The 18,265-nt window shown below is 37.5% G+C and overlaps 1 protein-coding gene across 5 annotated transcripts in view; it reads right to left on the reverse strand.

Annotated features, from left to right (window-relative positions):
• ZC3H12B (zinc finger CCCH-type containing 12B) overlaps nucleotides 1–18,265 on the reverse strand; it is a 689,142-nt gene that overhangs the window by 182,855 nt on the left and 488,022 nt on the right. For 3 of the 5 annotated variants that reach the window (XM_067023457.1, XM_067023459.1, XM_067023458.1), the window contains one exon: nucleotides 16,956–17,022. The exons of the other annotated variants lie outside the window; for them this stretch is intronic. The gene's annotated coding sequence lies outside the window, so the exon portion shown is untranslated. The remainder of the gene's footprint in view (nucleotides 1–16,955; nucleotides 17,023–18,265) is intronic. 5 annotated transcript variants of the gene reach the window in all.

Raw genomic sequence — 18,265 nt, forward strand, 5'->3', positions numbered from 1 at the left:
ACTGAGAGAGAGCTCCTGAATCAGCTGCTCCTTTAACACCGTCCTGTCTGAGCAATGAGCAGACGCCCTTGGGCGACATACGCACAGAGGCAGGGCCAAGTTGAAAGCTGAACCCCAGGAGCTGTGTGAAAAAAGACGAGAGGGGGAGGTCCCTCCCAACAGCCTCAGAAGTAGGGGATTAAATCTGCACAATCAACTTGAAGAGCCCTGCATCTGTGGAATACCTGAATAGACAGTGAATCATCCCAAGTTGAGAAGGTGGACTTTGGGAACAAGATATATTATTAATTTCCCCCTTTTCTCTTTTTGTGTGTATGTGTGTGCTGCTGTGTGAGATTTTGTATATATAGCTTTGCTTTCATCATTTGTCCTAGGGTTCTAACAGACCGTTTTTAAATTTTTTTCCTTTAAAAATTTTTCTTCTTAATAATTATCTTTTATTTTAATAAATTTATTTTATCCTACTTTATTTTATCTTCTTTCTTTCTTCCTTTCTTTCTTCCTTCCTTCCTTTCTTCCATCCTCCCTTTATACATCCCTTTCTTCCTCCCTTCCTTCCTCCCTCCCTTCCTTCCTCCCTTCCTTCCTTCCTTCCTTCCTTCCTTCCTTCCTTCCTTCCTTCCTTCCTTCCTTCCTTCCTTTCCTTTATATTTTTTCTCCCTTTTATTCTGAGCCTTGAAGATTAAAGGCACTTGGCGCTCCAGCCACGTGTCAGGGCTATGTCTCTTAGGTGGGAGAACCAACTTCAGGACACTGGTCCACAAGGAACCTTCCAGCTCCCCATAAAATGAGATGGTGAAAATCTCACAGAGATCTCCATCTCAACACCAAGACCAAGCTTTACTCAATGACCAGCAAGCTACAGTGCTAGGCATCCTATGCCCCAAAACAGGCAAGACAGGAATACAGCCCCATCCATTAGCTGAGAGATGCCTAAAATCATAATAAGGTCACAGACACCCCAAAACACACCACCAGAAGTGGACCTGCCCACCAGAAAGAGAAGATCCAGCCTTATCCATCAGAACACAGGCACTAGTCCCCAAAACCAGGAAAACTACTCAACCCACTGAATCAACCTTAGCCATTGTGGACAGACACCAAAAACAACGGGAACTACGAACCTGCAGCCTGCAAAAAGGAGACCCCAAACACAGTAAGCAAAATGAAAAGACAGAAAATCCAACAGCAGATGAAGGAGCAAGGTAAAAACCCACCAGACCTAGCAAATGAAGAGGAAATAGGCAATCTACATGAAAAAGAATTCAGAATAATGATAGTAAAGATGATCCAAAATCATGGAAATAGAATAGACAAAATGCAAGAAACATTTAACAAGGACCTAGAAGAATTAAAGAGGAAGCAAGCAACGATGAGCAACACAATAAATGAAATTTAAAATACTCTAGATGGGATCAATAGCAGAATAACTGAAGCAGAAGAATGGATAAGTGACCTGGAAGATAAAATAGTGGAAATAACTACTGTAGAGCAGAATAAATAAAAAAAGAATGAAAAGAATTGAGGAGAGTCTCAGAGACTTCTGGGACAACATTAAACACACCAACCTTCGAATGATAGGGGTCCCAGAAGAAGAAGAGAAAGAGAAAGGGACTAAGAAAATATTTGAAGAGATTATAGTTGAAAACTTCCCTAATATGGGAAAGGAAATAGTCAATCAAGTCCAGGAAGCACAGAGAGTCCCATACAGGATAAATCCAAGGAGAAACACGCCAAGACACATATTAATCAAACTATCAAAAGTTAAATACAAAGAAAACATATTAAAAGCAGCAAGGGAAAAACAGCAGATAACACACAAGTGAATCCCGATAAGGTTAAGAGCTGATATTTCAGCAGAAACTCTGCAAGCCAGAAGGGAGTGGCAGGACATATATAAAGTGAAGAAGGAGAAAAACCTACAACCAAGATTACTCTACCCAGCAAGGATCTCATTCAGATTTGATGGAGAAATTAAAACCTTTACAGACAAGCAAAAGCTGAGAGAGTTCAGCACCACCAAACCAGCTTTACAACAAATGCTAAAGGAACTTCTCTAGGCAAGAAACACAAAAGAAGGAAAAGACCTAGAACAAAAAACCCGAAACTATTAAGTAAATGGCAATAGGAATATACATATCAAAAACTAACTTAAAAGTAAATGGATTAAATGCTCCCACCAAAAGACACAAACTGGCTGAATGGATACAAAAACAAGACCCATATATATGCTGTCTACAAGAGACCCACTTCATACCCAGGGACACATACAGACTGAAAGTGAGGGAATGGAAAAAGATATTCCATGCAAATGGAAATCAGAAGAAAGTTGGAGTAGCAATTATCATATCAGACAAAATAGACTTTAAAATAAAAACTATTACAAGAGACAAAGAATGACACTACATAATGATTAAGGGATTGATCCAAGAAGAAGATATAACAATTTTAAATATTTATGCACCCAAATTCAGAGCACCTCAATACATAAGGCAAATACTAACAGGCAAAAAAGGGGAAATTGACAGTAAAACAATCATAGTAGGGGACTGTGACACCCCACTTTCAGCAAGGGACAAATCATCCAAAATGAAAATAAACAAGGAAACACAAGTTTTAAATGATACATCAAACAAGATGCACTCAATTAATATTTATCGGACATTCCATCCAAAAACAACAGAATACACATTTTTCTCAATTGCTCATGGAACATTCTCCAGTATAGATCATATCTTGGGTCACAAATCTAGCCTTGGTAAGTCTAAGAAAATTGAAATCGTATCAAGTATCTTTTCCAACCACAACACTATGAGACTGGATATCAATTATAGGAAAAGATCTGTAAAAATACAAACACATGGAGGATAAAAAAATACACTACTTAATAACGAAGTGATCACTGAAGAAATCAAAGAGGAAATCAAAAAAGACTTAGAAAAAACTGACAATGGAGACACAACAATTCAAAACCTATGGGACACAGCAAAAGCAGTTCTAAGAGGGAAGTTTATAGCAATACAATCCTACCTTAAGAAACAGGATACATCTCGAATAAACAACCTAACTTAGCAACTAAAGTAATTAGAGAAAGAGGAACAAATAAAAACCAAATTTAGCAGAAGGAAAGAAATCATAAAGATTAGATCAGAAATAAATGCAAAAGAAATGAAGGAAATGGTAACAAAGATCAATAAAATTAAAAGCTGGTTCTTTGAGAAGATAAACAAAATTGATAAACCATTATCCAGACTCATTAAGAAATAAAGGGAAGAGACTCAAATCAATAGAATTAGAAATGAAAAAGGAGAAGTAACAATGGACACTGCAGAAATACACATGATTATTAGAGATTACTACAAGCAACTGTATGCCATTAAAATGGACAACCTGAAAGAAATGGACAAATTCTTAGAAATGCACAACATGCCTAGGCTGAACCAGGAAAAAAGAAAATATGAACAGACCAACCACAAGCACTGAAATTGAAACTGTGATTAAAAATCTTCCAACAAAGAAAAACCCAGGACTGGATGGCTTCACAGGCGAATTCTATCAAACATTTATCCTTCTGAAACTCTTCCAAATGATAGCAGAGGGAGGAACACTCCCAAACTCATTCTATGAGGGCACCATAACCCTGACACCAGAACCAGACAAAGACATCACAAAGAAAGAAAACTACAGGCCAATATCCCTGATGAACATAGATGCAAAAATCCTCAACAAAATACTAGCAAACAGAATCCAACAGCACATTAAAAGGATCATACACCATGATCAAGTGGGGTTTATTCCAGGAATGCAAGGATTCTTCAATATACGCAAATCAATCAACGTGATACACCATATCAACAAACTGAAGGATAAAAACCATATGATGATCTCAATATATGCATAGAAAGCTTTTGAGAAAATTCAATACCCATTTATGATAAAAATCCTGCAGAAAGGAGGCATAGAGGGAACTTTCCTCAGCATAATAAAGGCCATATATGACAAACCCACAGCCAGCATCATTCTCAATGGTGAAAAACTGAAACCATTTCCACTAAGATCAGGAACAAGACAAGGTTGCCCACTCTCACCACTCTTATTCAACATAGTTTTGGAAGTCCTAGCCACAGCAATCAGAGAAGTAAAAGAAATAAAAGGAATCCAAATAAGAAAAGAAGTAAAGCTGTCACTGTTTGCAGATGACATGATACTATACATAGAGAATACTAAGGATGCTACTACAAAACTACTAGAACCAATCAATGAATTTGGTAAAGTATCAGGATACAAAATTAATGCACAGAAATCTCTAGCATTCTTATACTCTAATGATGAAAAATCTGAGAGTGAATTTAAGAAAACACTTTCATTTACCATTGTAACAAAAAGAATAAAATATCTAGGAATAAACCTACCTCAGGAGACAAAAGACCTGTATCCTGAAAATTATAAGACACTGATGAAAGAAATTAAACATGATACAAATAGATGGAGACATATACCATGTTCTTGGATTGGAAGAATCAAAATTGTGAAAATGACACTACTACCCAAAGCAATCTACAGATTCAATGCAGTCTTGTCAAACTACCAATGGAATTTTTTACAGAACTAGAACAAAAATTTTTACAATTCGTACGGAAACACAAGAGACCTCGAATAGCTAAAGAAATCTTGAGAACGAAAAATGGAGCTGGAGGATTCAGGCTCCCTGACTTCAGACTATACTACAAAGCTACAGTAATCAAGACAGTATGGTACTGTCACAAAAACAGAAATATAGATCAGTGGAACAGGATAGAAAGCCCAGAGATAAACCTATGCACATATGGTCACCTTATCTTTGACATAGGAGGCAAGAATATACAATGGAGAAAAGACAGCCTCTTCAATAAGTGGTGCTGGGAAAAGCGGACAGGTACATGTAAAAATATGAAATTAGAACAGTCCTTAATACCATACACAAAAAGAAACTGAAAATGGGTTAAAGACCTAAATGTAAGGCCAGACACTATCAAAGTCTTAGAGGAAAACATTAGCAGAACAGCGTATGACATAAATCACAGCAAGATCCTTTTTGACCAACCTCCTAGAGAAATGGAAAGAAAAACAAAAATAAACAAATGGGACCTAATGAAACTTAAAAGCTTTTGTACAGCAAAGGATACCATGAACAAGAGCAAAAGACAACCCTCAGAATGGGATAAAATATTTGCAAATGAAGCAACTGACAAAGGATTAATCTCCAAACTTTATAAGCAACTCAGGCAGCTCAGTAACAAAAAAACAAACAACCCAATCCAAAACTGGGCAGAAGAACCAAATAGACATTTCACCAGAGAAGATATACAGATTGCCAACAAACACATGAAAGAATGCTCAACATCATTAATCAATAGTGAAATGCAAATCAAAACTACAATGTTATATCCTCTAACACAGGTCAGAATGGCCAGCATCAAAAAGTCTAGAAACAATAAATGCTGGAGAGGGTGTGGAGAAACGGGAACCCTCTTACACTGTTGGTGGGAATGTAAATTGATACAGCCACTATGGAGAACAATATGGAAGTTCCTTTAAAAACTACAAATATAACTACCATATGCCACAGAAATCCCACTACTGGACATATTCCCTGAGAAAACCATAATTCAAAAAGAGTCATGTACCAAAATGTTCATTGCAGCTCTATTTACAATAGCCAGGACATGGAAGCAACCTAAGTGTCCATCGACAGATGAATGGATAAAGAAAATGTGGCCCATATATACAATGGAATATTACTCAGCCATAAAAAGAAATGAAACTGAGTTATTTGTAATGAGGTTGATAGACCTGGAGTCTATCATACAGAGTGAAGTAAGTCAGAAGGAGAAAAACAAATACTGTATGCTAACACATATATATGGAATCTAAGAAAAAAATGTCATGAAGAGGCTAGGGGTAGGATAAGAATAAAACACAGACCTACTAGAGCATGGACTCGAGGATATGGGGATGGGGTATGCTAAGCTCTGACGAATTGAGAGAGTGGCATGGACATATATACACTACCAAGCATAGGCTGAATAGCTAGTGGGAAGCAGCCGCATGGCACAGGGAGATCAGCTAGGTGGTTTGTGACCACCTGGAAGGGTGGGATAGGGAGTGTGGGAGGGAGGGAGACGTAAGAGGGCAGAGATATGGTAACATATGTATATATATAACTAATTTCTTTTTTGTAAAGCAGAAACTAACACACCATTGTAAAGCAATTATACTCCAAAGAAGATGTTAAAAAATTAAAATAAAAAACTTACAGCCAAGAAAAATAAATAAATAAACCTGACCAAAGAGTTGAAAGACTTATATGCTGACACCTATAAAACATTAATAAAAGCAATGAAAATGATTCAAAGAAGTGGAAAAATATCCCAAACTCTTGGACTGGAAGAATTAATATTGTCAAAATGGCCATACTACCCAAAGCAATACACAGATTTAACACAATACTTATCAAATTACCCATGATATTTTTTCACAGAACTAGAACAACTAATCCTAAAATCTATATGGAATCATAGAAGACCCAGAATTGACAAAGCAATCCTGAGGAAAAAAAGAACAAAGTAGGAGACATACTCATCCCAGACTTCAGACAATACTACAAAGCTACAGTAATCAAAACAATATGGTATTTGCACAAAAACAGACATATGGATCAATGGAAAAGAATAGAGGGCCCAGAAATAAACTCACAGACCTATGGTCAATTAATATTCAACAAAGGAGGCAAGAATATAAAATGAGACAAAGACAGTCTCTTCAGCAAGTGGTGCTGGGAAAGTTGGACAGCTGTATGTAAATCAGTGAAGTTAGAACACACACTCACACTGTGCATAAAAATAAGCTCAAAATTACTTAGAGACATAAATATAAGACAGGACCCCATAAAACTCCCAGAAAAGAACATAGGCTAAACATTCTCTGACATAAATCTTACCAATATTTTCTTAGGTCAGTCTCCTAAGGCAATAGAAATAAAAGCAAAAATAAACTAATGGGACCTAATCAAACATACAAGCTAGAAATGCAAATCAAAGCTACAATGAGGTACCACCTTACACCACTCAGAATGCCCATCATTAAAAAGTCTACAAATAACAAATACTGGAGAGGGTGTGGAGAAAAGGGAATCCTCCTACACTGTTGGTGGGACTGTAAGTTGGTGTAACCACTATGGGGAACAGTATGGGGTTTCCTCAGAAAACGAAAAATACAATTACCATATGATCCAGCAATCCCACTCCTAGGCATATATCCTGACAAAACTACAATTAAAAAAGATAGATGCACCCCTATGTTCATAGCAGCACTATTCACAATAGCCAATTCATGGAAACAAACCAAATAACCATCAACAGATGGATGGAAAAAGAAGCTGTGGTACATATATACAATGGAATAGTACTCAGTCATAAAAAAGACTGAAATAATGCCATTTGTAGTAACATGGATGCAACTAGAGATTATCATACTAAGTGAAGTAAGTCAGAAAGAGAAAGACAAATACCATATGATATCACTTATACGTGGAATCTAAAATATGACACAGATGAACCTATCTATGAAGCAGAAACAGACTCATAGACATAGAGAACAGACTTGTGGTTGCCATGGGGGAGGAAGATAGGACGAGATGGACTAGGAGTTTGGGGTTAGTAGATGCAAACTATTACAGAATGGATGGACACCAAGGTCCTACCGTATAACACAGGGAACTACATTCAATGTCCTGGGATAAAACATAATGGAAAATAATATAAAAAAGAACGTATATATATGTATAACTGCATCACTTTGCTGTATAGTAGAAATTAACACAACCTTGTAAATCAACTGTACTTCAATTTAAACAAAGTAATCTTAATTTAGGGAAGCACTCAGACAACAGAAATTATCAAGATTAATTATACTTACTGCCCATATTCACTCAATAAAAGTTAATCCTCATATAGTATTAACTTTAAAATGGAAAATGAAAAGAAAACATATGGTATGTCACCTCCTGTGATAAAAAATGTGAAATGAGAAAAAATGGATTCTACTATATTATGTGAATTTCACCTCAATAAATCATTAAAAAATATACATATAATGTATGCTTGCTACAGAAAAATTGGGAAACAGAAAAACATATGAAGAAGAAAATAAATGTCACTTGTGCTTTCCCCATCTAAAGATAATTACTTTTAATGTTTTGTTTAACTACCATTATAAAGTTTCCTTGGAAACTACGTTTAGAGTTACAAAAACATGACTAACATTCCCTTAGTAATTAACACATGTATACTGAAGACTGTCTTGAAACAATTACCTACTATAAAACCCAACCTGATTTAAATTAGTGGTAGGGTCTTTCCTGAGATGAATTAGCATTCAGGTAGAGATTCACATCTAGATTAAGTGAGCTGAAAGATGAAACTGTGGGTTCTTCTCTCCCTTTTCTGTGCTTTGGGCTAAACCATCTCCCCCAAGAAATCACGGTTTTTTAATTTATGAAAGCAAAGACCCTGGACTCTGCTTTTAGGAGCACAATTCAGAAACAGTGAATAAAACTAAATAGACTGTCTTCCTATCTTCCAGTTTCCATATTTTTGGAAGATGGAAGTTAGAAAAACAAGGAAGAGTCTTCATTGAAATAAATACAACATTTTTACTGCAATCTACATTATTAAAATCTTTGGGACTTTCCTGGTGATCCTGTGGTTAAGGTTCCATGCTCACAATGCAGGGGGCCCAGGTTCAGTCACTGGTCAGGGAACTAGAACCTGCATGCTGCAACTAAGAGTCTACATGACACAACTAAAAGAGCACACTTGCCACAACTAAAAATCCCCCACACCACAACGAAAATCCTGTGTGATGCAACTAACACCTGGTGCAGCCAAAATAAATAAATAAACAAACAAATAAATAAATGAAATTATTAAAATCTTTAAAATGAGAGAAAAAGGTGAATTCAAGTAAATATAATATTGATGAAAAAATCTGCAACACTATTGTTAAAAATTAACAGAATTTGGGAGGAAAAGGACTATACCAAGATACAGATAAATTCCCGTAAGAGATACCAGATATTTTACTTTTCCACATTTCTTTTTAACAAACACAGGAGTTAGATCTGATGACGTTTGAGGTCCCTCCCTACCCCAAGATTTTATAATTCTATGAGCTGGTAGTGGGAGAGTTGTCCATCCTTAAAACACTGTCCTCACGGTCAGCTCTATATACACACATCACATACATTTACACTTACATACTTTAGCAAGTAATAGTAACAGTTTACATTGCTTAATGCTTTGTAATTTTCTAAATGCTCTTCATGTGCTATCTTATTCAAAACTAGCAATGGTACTATGGGGTGGATGGCATCATCCCTGTTCTACAAATGAAGAAATAGACCCAGAGAGAGGGTTATTCATTCTGTTTTCTCTAATTAGACAATCTAAAAGACCCATCTTTGGTATATATCTTCTGTGCAGAAAACTTGGACTGATTAAGATCTAACTTGAATTCAGATCACAATTCTCTAAATTCCTATTTACTTAAAGTATGTTCTGATATAGGAGAGAAGATGGCAAAAGAGTAAGACGCGGAGATCAACTTCCTCCCCACAGATACATCAGAAATACATCGACACGTGGAACTACTCCTATAGAACACTCACTGAACGCTGGCAGAAGACCTCAGACCTTCCAAAAGTCAAGAAACTCCCCACATACCTGGGTAGGGCAAAAGAAAAAAGAATAAACACAGACAAAAGAATAGGGATGGGACCTGACCAGTGGGAGGGAGCTGTGAAGGAGGAAAGGTTCCCACACACTAGAAGCCCCTTCGTGGGCAGAGATTTCAGGTGGCAGAGGGGGAAGCTTTGGAGCCATGGAGGAGAGTGCAGTAACAGGGTGCAGAGGGCAAAGCAGAGAGATTCCCACAGAGGATTGACAAGCCTGAGAGGCTTGTCTGCTCACCCGCCAGGAAGGGCGGGGGCTGGGAGCTGAGGCTCTGGCTTTGGTCGGAAGCCGGGAGAGGACTAAGGTTGGCTGCGTGAACAGAGCCTGAAGGGGTTAGTGCACCACTGCTAGCCGGGAGGGAGTCGGCGAGAAGTCTGGAGCTGCCAAAGAAGCAAGAGACGTTTTCTTCCCTCTTTGATTCCTGGTGCATGAGGAGAAGGGATTAAGCGTGCTGCGTAAAGGAGCTCCAGAGACAGGCGCTGAGCTGCTGAAGAGACAAGAGAGTTTTTCTTGCCTCTTTATTTCCTGGTGCAAGAGGAGAGGGAATGAAGTGTGCAGCTTAAAGGAGCTGCAGAAACGGCCGTGAGCCACGCCTATCAGCATGGACACCAGAGACGGACATGAGACACTAAGACTGCTGCTGCTGCCACCAAGAAGCCTGTGTGTGAGCACAGGTCACTCTCCACACCTCCTCTCCTGGGACCCCATGCAGCCTGCCACTGCCAGGGTCCCGGGTTCCAGGTACAACTTCCCTGGGAGGACACACAGCGCACCTCAGGCTGGTGAAAGGTCACGCTGAGCTCTGCCGCCACAGGCTCGCCCTGCATCCGTACCACAGCCCCCGAATCAGCTGCTCCTTTAACCCCGCCCTGTCTCAGGGAAGAGCAGACGCCCTCGGGTGACCTATGCACAGAGCCGGGGCCAAGTCCAAAGCTGAACCCCAGGAGCTGTGCAAAAAAAGAGGAGAGGGGGAGGTCTCTCCCAGCAGCCTCAGAAGCAGTGGATTAAAGCTTTACAATCAACTTGAAGTGCCCTGCATCTGAGGAATACCTGAATAGACAGCAAATCATCCCAAGTTGAGGAGGTGGACTTTGGGAACAAGGTATATTATTTTTCCCCTTTTCCTTTTTTTGTGAGTGTGTATGTGTGTGCTTCTGTGTGTGATTTTGTCTGTATAGCTTTGCTTTCACAATTTGTCTTTCGGTTCAGACCATCCTTTTTTTTTTTTTTTACTTTTTAAAATTTTACTTCTTAAAAATTATTATTTATTTTAATAACTCTTTTTTACTACTTTATTGTAACTTCTTCCTTTCTTCCTTCCTTTTGTCCTTCCTTTCTTCCTTCCATCCTTTCTTCCTTTGTTCCTTTGTTCCTTCCTTCCTTCCTTCCTTTCTTTCTTTCCTTTCTGTCCTTTCTATTTTTTCTCCCTTTCATTCTGAGCTGTGCAGATTAAAGGCTCTTGGCGCTCCAGCAAGGTGTCACGGCAGTGTCTCTGAGGTGGGAGAACAAACTTCAGGACACTGGTCCACAACAGACCTCCCAGCTCCACATAATATCAAACAGCAAAAATCTCCCAGAGATCTCCATGTCAACACCAAGACCCAGCTTCACTCAAAGACTAGCAATCTACAGTGCTGGACCCTCTATGCCAAAAAAGTAGCAACACAGGAACACAGCTCCATCCATTAGCACAGAGGCTGCCTAAAATCATAATAAGGCTACAGACACCCCAAAACACACCATCAGACGTGGACCTGCCCACCAGAAAGACAAGATCCAGCCTCATCCACCAGAACACAGGCACTAGTCCCCTCAACCAGGAAACCTACTCAAACCACTGAAGCAACCTTAGCCACTAGGGACAGACACCAAAAACAACGGGAAGTACGAACCTGCAGTGTGCAAAAAGGAGACCCCAAACACAGTAAGATAAGCAAAATGAAAACACAGAAAAACACACAGCAGATGAAAGAGCAAGAAACAAAACCACCAGAACGAAAAAATGAAGAGGAAATAGGTAGTGAACCTGAAAAAGAATTCAGAATAATGATAGTAAAGATGATCCAAAATCTTGGAAATAGAATAGACAATGCAAGAAACATTTAACAAGGACCTAGAGGAACAAAAGAGGAAGTAAGCAATGATTAACAACACAATAAATGAAATTTAAAATACTCTAGATGGGATCAATAACAGAATAACTGAGGCAGAAGAACGGATAAGTGACCTGGAAGATAAAATAGTGGAAATAACTACTGCAGAGCAGAATAAAGAAAAAAAGAATGAAAAGAACTGAGGACAAACTCAGAGACCTCTGGGACAACATTAAATGCATCAACATTCGAATTATAAGGGTCCCAGAAGAAGAAGAGAAAAAGAAATGGACTGAAAAAATATTTGAAGAGATTATCATTGAAAACTTCCCTAATATGGGAAAGGAAATAGTTAATCAAGTCCAGGAAGCAAAGTTACTCCCATACAGGAAAAATCCAAGGAGAAACACGCCAAGACACATATTAATCAAACAGTCAAAAATTAAATACAAAGAAAATACATTAAAAGCAGCAAGGGAAAAACAACAAATAACACACAAGGGAATCCCCATAAGGTTAACAGCTGATCTTTCAGCAGGAACTCTACAAGTCAGAAGGGAGTGGCAGGACATATTTAAAGTGATGAAGGAGAAAAACTTACAACCAAGATTACTCTACCCAGCAAGGATCTCACTCAGATTTGATGGAGAAATTAAAACATTTACAGACAAGGAAGAGCTTCGAGAGTTTAGCTCCACCAAACCAGCTTTACAACAAATGCTAAAGGAACTTCTCTAGGCAAGAAACACAAGAGATGGAAAAGACATACAAGAACAAACTCAAAACAATTAAGTAAATGGTAATAGGAACATATATATCGATAATTATCTTAAATGTAAATGGATTAAATGCTCCCTCCAAAAGACACAGACTGGCTGAATGGATACAAAAACAAGACCCGTATATATTCTCTCTACAAGAGACCCACTTTAGACCTATGGATACATACAGACTGAAAGTGAGGGGATAGAAAAAGATATTCCTTGCAAATGGAAATCAGAAGAAAGCTGGAGTAGCAATTCTCATATCAGACAAAATAGACATTAAAATAAAGACTATTACAAGAGACAAAGAAGGACACTAAATAATGATCAAGGGATCGATCCAAGAAGAAGATATAACAGTTGTAAATATTCATGCATCCAACATACAAGCACCTCAATATATAAGGCAAACACTAAGAGACATAAAAGGGGAAATCAACAGTAACACAATCATAGTAGGGGACTGTAACACCCCACTTTCACCAATGGACGAATTATCCCAAATGAAAATAAATAAGGAAACATAAGTTTTAAATGATACATTAAAGAAGGTGGAGTTAGTTGATATTTATAGGACATTGCATGCACGAACAACAGAATATACCTTTTTCTCAAGGGCTCAAGGAACATTCTCCAGGATAGGTCATATCTTGGGTCACAAATCTAGCCTTGGTAAATTTAAGAAAATTGAAATCATATCAAGTATCTTTTCTGACCACAATGCTATGAGACTAGATATCAATTACAGGAAAAGATCTGTAAAAAATACAAACACATGGAGGCTAAACAATACACTACATAATAACGAAGTGATCCTGAAGAAATCAAAGAGGAAATAAAAAACTACTTAGAAACAAATGTCAAAGTAGACAAGATGACCCAAAACCTATGGGATGCAGCAAAAGCAGTTATAAGAGGGAAATTTATAGCAATACAATCCTACCTTAAGAAACAGGAAACACCTCGAATAAACAACCTAACCTTACACCTAAAGCAATTAGAGAAAGAAGAACAAAAAAAAGGCCAAATTTAGCAGAAGGAAATAAATCATAAAGATCAGATCAGAAATAAATGAAAAAGCAATGAAGGAAACTATAGCAAAGATCAATAAAAGTAAAAGCTGGTGTTTTTAGAAGATAAACAAAATTGATAAATCATTAGCCAGACTCCTTAAGAAAAAAAGGGAGAAGACTGAAATCATTAGAATTAGAAATGAAAAAGGAGAAGTAACAATGGACACTGCAGAAATACAAAAGATTATCAGAGATTACTACAAACAACTCTATGCCAATAAAATGGACAACCTGGAAGAAATGGACAAATTCATAGAAATGCACAACATGTGGAGACTGAACCAGGAAGAAATAGAAAATATGAACAGGCCAATCACAAGCACTGAAATTGAAACTGTGATGAAAAATCTTCCAACAAAGAAGAGCCCAGGACCAGATGGCTTCATAGGCGAATTCTATCAAACATTTACAGAAGAGCTAACACTTATCCTTCTCAAACTCTTCCAAAAGATATCAGAGGGAAGAACACTCCCACACTCATTCTATGAGGCCACCATTTCCGTGATACCAAAACCAGACAAAGATGTCACAAAGAAAGAAAACTACAGGCCAATATCACTGATGAACGTAGATGCAAAACTCCCCAACAAAATACCAGCAGACAGAATCCAGCAGCACATTAAAAGTACATACACCATGATCAAGTGGGGTTTATTCTAGGAATGCAAGAATTCTTCAATATACGCAAATCAATCAACGTGATACACCATAGCAACAAACTGAAGGAGAAAACCATAAGATGTTCTCAATAGATGCAGAGAAATCTTTTGATAGAATTCAATACCTATTTATGTTAAAAACTCTGCAGAACGTATGCATAGACGGAACTTTCCTTAACATAATAAAGACCATATATGACAAACACAAAGCCAACATTGTCCTCAATGGTGAAAAATTGAAAGTATTTCCGCTAAGATCAGGAACAAGACAAGGTTGCCCACAATCATCACTCTTATTTAACATAGATTTGGAAGTTCTAGCCACAGCAATCAGAGAAGAAAAAGAAATAAAAGGAATGCAAGTCAGAAAAGAAGAAGTAAAGTTATCACTGTTTGCAGATGACATGATACTATACATAGAGAATCCTAAGGATGCTACTACAAAACTACTAGAACCAATCAATGAATTTGGTAAAGTATCAGGATACAAGATTAATGCCCAGAAATCTCCTGCATTATTATACACTTATGATGAAAATTCTGAGATTGAGATTAAGAAAAACACTCCCATTTACCATTGCAACAAAAAGAATAAAATATCTAGGAATAAACCTACCTAAGAAGACAAAAAACGTGTTCGCAGAAAATTATAAGACACTGATGAAAGAAATTAAACATGATACAAATATATGGAGACATATACCATGTTCTTGGATTGGAAGAATCAAAATTGTGAAAATGACTCTACTACCCAAAGCAAACTACAGTTTCAATGCAATCCCTATCAAATTACCACTGGCAATTTTTATAGAACTAGAAGAAAAAAGTTCACAATTTGTATGGAAACACAAAAGACCCTGAATAGCCATAGAAATCTTTAGAACAAAAAATGTAGCTGGAGGAATCAGGCTCCATGTCTTCAGACAATAATAGAAAGCTACAGTAATCAAGACAGTATGGTACTGGCACAAAAACAGAAATATAGATCAATGGAACACGATACAATGCCCAGCGATAAACCAACACATATATGGTCACCTTATCTTTGATAAAGTAGGCAAGAATATACAGTGGAGAGAAGACAGCCTCTTCAATAAGTGGTGCTGGGAATACGGGACAGGTACGTATAAAAGTATGAAATTAGAACACTCCCTAACAACATACACAAAAAGAAAGTCAAAATGGGTTAAAGGCCTAAACGTAAGGCCAGACACTATCAAAATCTTAGAGGAAAATATAGGCACAACAATGTATGATGTAAATCACAGCAAGTTCCTTTTTGACCCACTTCCTGGAGAAATGGAAATAAAAACAAAAATATACAAATGGGACCTAATGAAACTTAAAAGCTTTTGCACAGCAAAGGATACCATAAACAAGACCAAAAGACAACCCTCAGAATGGGATAAAATAGTTGCAAATGAAGCAACTGACAAAGGATTAATCTCCAAAATTTATAAGCAACTCATGCAGCTCAATAACAAAAAAACAAACAACCCAATCCAAAAATGGGCAGAAGACCTAAATAGACATTTCTCCAAAGAAGATATACAGATTGCCAACAAACACATGAAAGAATGCTCAACATCATTAATCAGTAGTGAAATGCAAATCAAAACTAAAATGTTATATCCTCTCACAAAGGTCAGAATGGCCATCATCAAAAAGTCTAGAAACAATAAATGCTGGAGAGGGTATGGAGAAAAGGGAACACTCTTGCACTGCTGGTGGGAATGTAAATTGATACTGCCACTGTGGAGAACAGTATGGAGGTTCCTTAAAAAACTACACATAGAACTACCATACGACCACGCAATCCCACTACTGGACATATACCCTGAGAAAACCATAATTCAAAAAGTGTCATGTGACAAAATGTTCATTGCAGTTCTATTTATAATAGCCAGGACATGGAAGCAACCTAAGTGTCCATCAACAGATGAATGGATAAAGAAGATGTGGCACATATATAAAATGGAATATTACTCAGCCATAAAAAGAAATGAAACGAAGTTATTTTTAGTGAGGTGGATTTACCTGGTGTCTGTCATACAGAGTGAAGTAAGTCAGAAGGAGAAAAACAAATACCGTATGCTAACACATATATATGGAATCTAAGAAAAAAATGTCACGAAGAGACTAGGTGTAGGATGGGAATAAAACACAGACCCACTCGAGCACGGACTGGAGGATATGGGGAAGGGGAAGGGGAAGCTCTGACGAAGTGAGAGAGTGGCATGGACATATATACACTACCAAACGTAGGCCGGATAGCTAGTGGGAAGAAGCCGCATGGTACAGGGAGATCAGCTAGGTGGTTTGTGACCACTTAGAGGGGTGGGATAGGGAGGGTGGGAGGGAGGGAGACGCAAGAGGGAAGAGATATGGGGACATATGTTTATGTGTAGTTGATTCACTTTTTTGTAAAGCAGAAACTAAGACACCATTGTAAAGCAATTATACTCCAATAAAGATGTTAAGAAATATAAAGTATGTTCTATACATTTTGCTAAGATAGTGTTATTTGTTCTTTTTCTTGTCCTGCGTGTTGTACAAAAAATGTATAAATTTTGCAGCCAATGGCTTGAATACTTACCTTGCCACATACTAGTTGTGTGACTTTGAGCAAGTTGCCTAAGTACTCTGAATCTGAGTCCCTTTATCTGTAAAATAAGGAAAACAATCCTTACCTCACGAGTTAGTTTTGCTTAGCAAATAAGTTAATGGTTGTAAATTATCTTTCCATGTCCCATATCAGGCTATAAGTCCCAGAACAGCAGTGCTTATATCTTAAACCTCTGTTACTTTCCCAACAGAATTAGGTTAATAGTAAATACTTAAAACCTATCTTTCCATGGACTAGAAGGTTTTGGAATGCACATTTGCAGAACAGTAGGCTACTTCATAACACATATAGGCTCATTTTCCATTGTCTTTGACTCTAATATACCTAAATCTCTTTTGCTGGATCTGATTAAAACTTTAATATGCTAATTATCAGGTTAATGGCTTCCACATTTACAAACGATTTACTCATCAGATAAACTGAGTCTGTTTAATTTTAATGCATAGGATCTAGAGAAACTATACATTTTCTAAAATCATTATTAATAATGATTTTAGACACTGAATGGGGGAAGAATACATGACCCCAAATTATGCCAGGTTGGCATGTGGATTATTTTGAGCTGAAGGCAATCAAGACCCGTCTGACTTAAGAAAAACTTTTACTTCTTCCTTAACTACCTAAAATAATTTAGATAGGAGATTGGGCTCAGAGAAACAGCTATTACCAGAGGTAACTTTTATCTGAATGACCTATCTGTACATCAGGGCATGTATCTAATAACCACACATCTGATCTTCTTACTGTCCTGTGACTTACCCTCCTCCCCTTTGAAGCACCAGGCCCCATCCCATTCCTTAGCTCTGGATGGTGTATAAGCTTCAACTGCCAGACTTGCCCAGTCCTATATTTTTATGGGACTCCTGTACATATTTAATTAATTTTTTTCTCCTGTTAATCTGTCATATCAACTTAATTACTAGACAAGAAAAGAGAGCCTAGAAGTTTACAGGAAATATTTTTCCTCCCTACAACATAAACTGTCTAATGGTGGCTTTTGTCGTTGCTATGACACCAATAATAAGCAGCCACTCTATTCATTAACAAAGTTAATTCACTTTAAACTCCTTAAAGCCTGCAATTATATTTACTGGGGAGGGGCTAATGGAAGAAGCATGGGAAAGTAAAAGTAGGGAGTACTGTAGTTGTCACAAAGGTTTATACTAACACAGTGAACGTGATAGATGGTCCTTAAATAAATGGATATCCTCTTATATACCATTCTTTATTCTTTCTTTCTCTGTTGCACACGTGAGGGTGAGAGCTCCAAATATTATATT

The sequence above is a fragment of the Kogia breviceps genome, chromosome X (assembly GCF_026419965.1).
Source record: "Kogia breviceps isolate mKogBre1 chromosome X, mKogBre1 haplotype 1, whole genome shotgun sequence".
Taxonomy (NCBI): Eukaryota; Metazoa; Chordata; class Mammalia; order Artiodactyla; family Physeteridae; genus Kogia; species Kogia breviceps.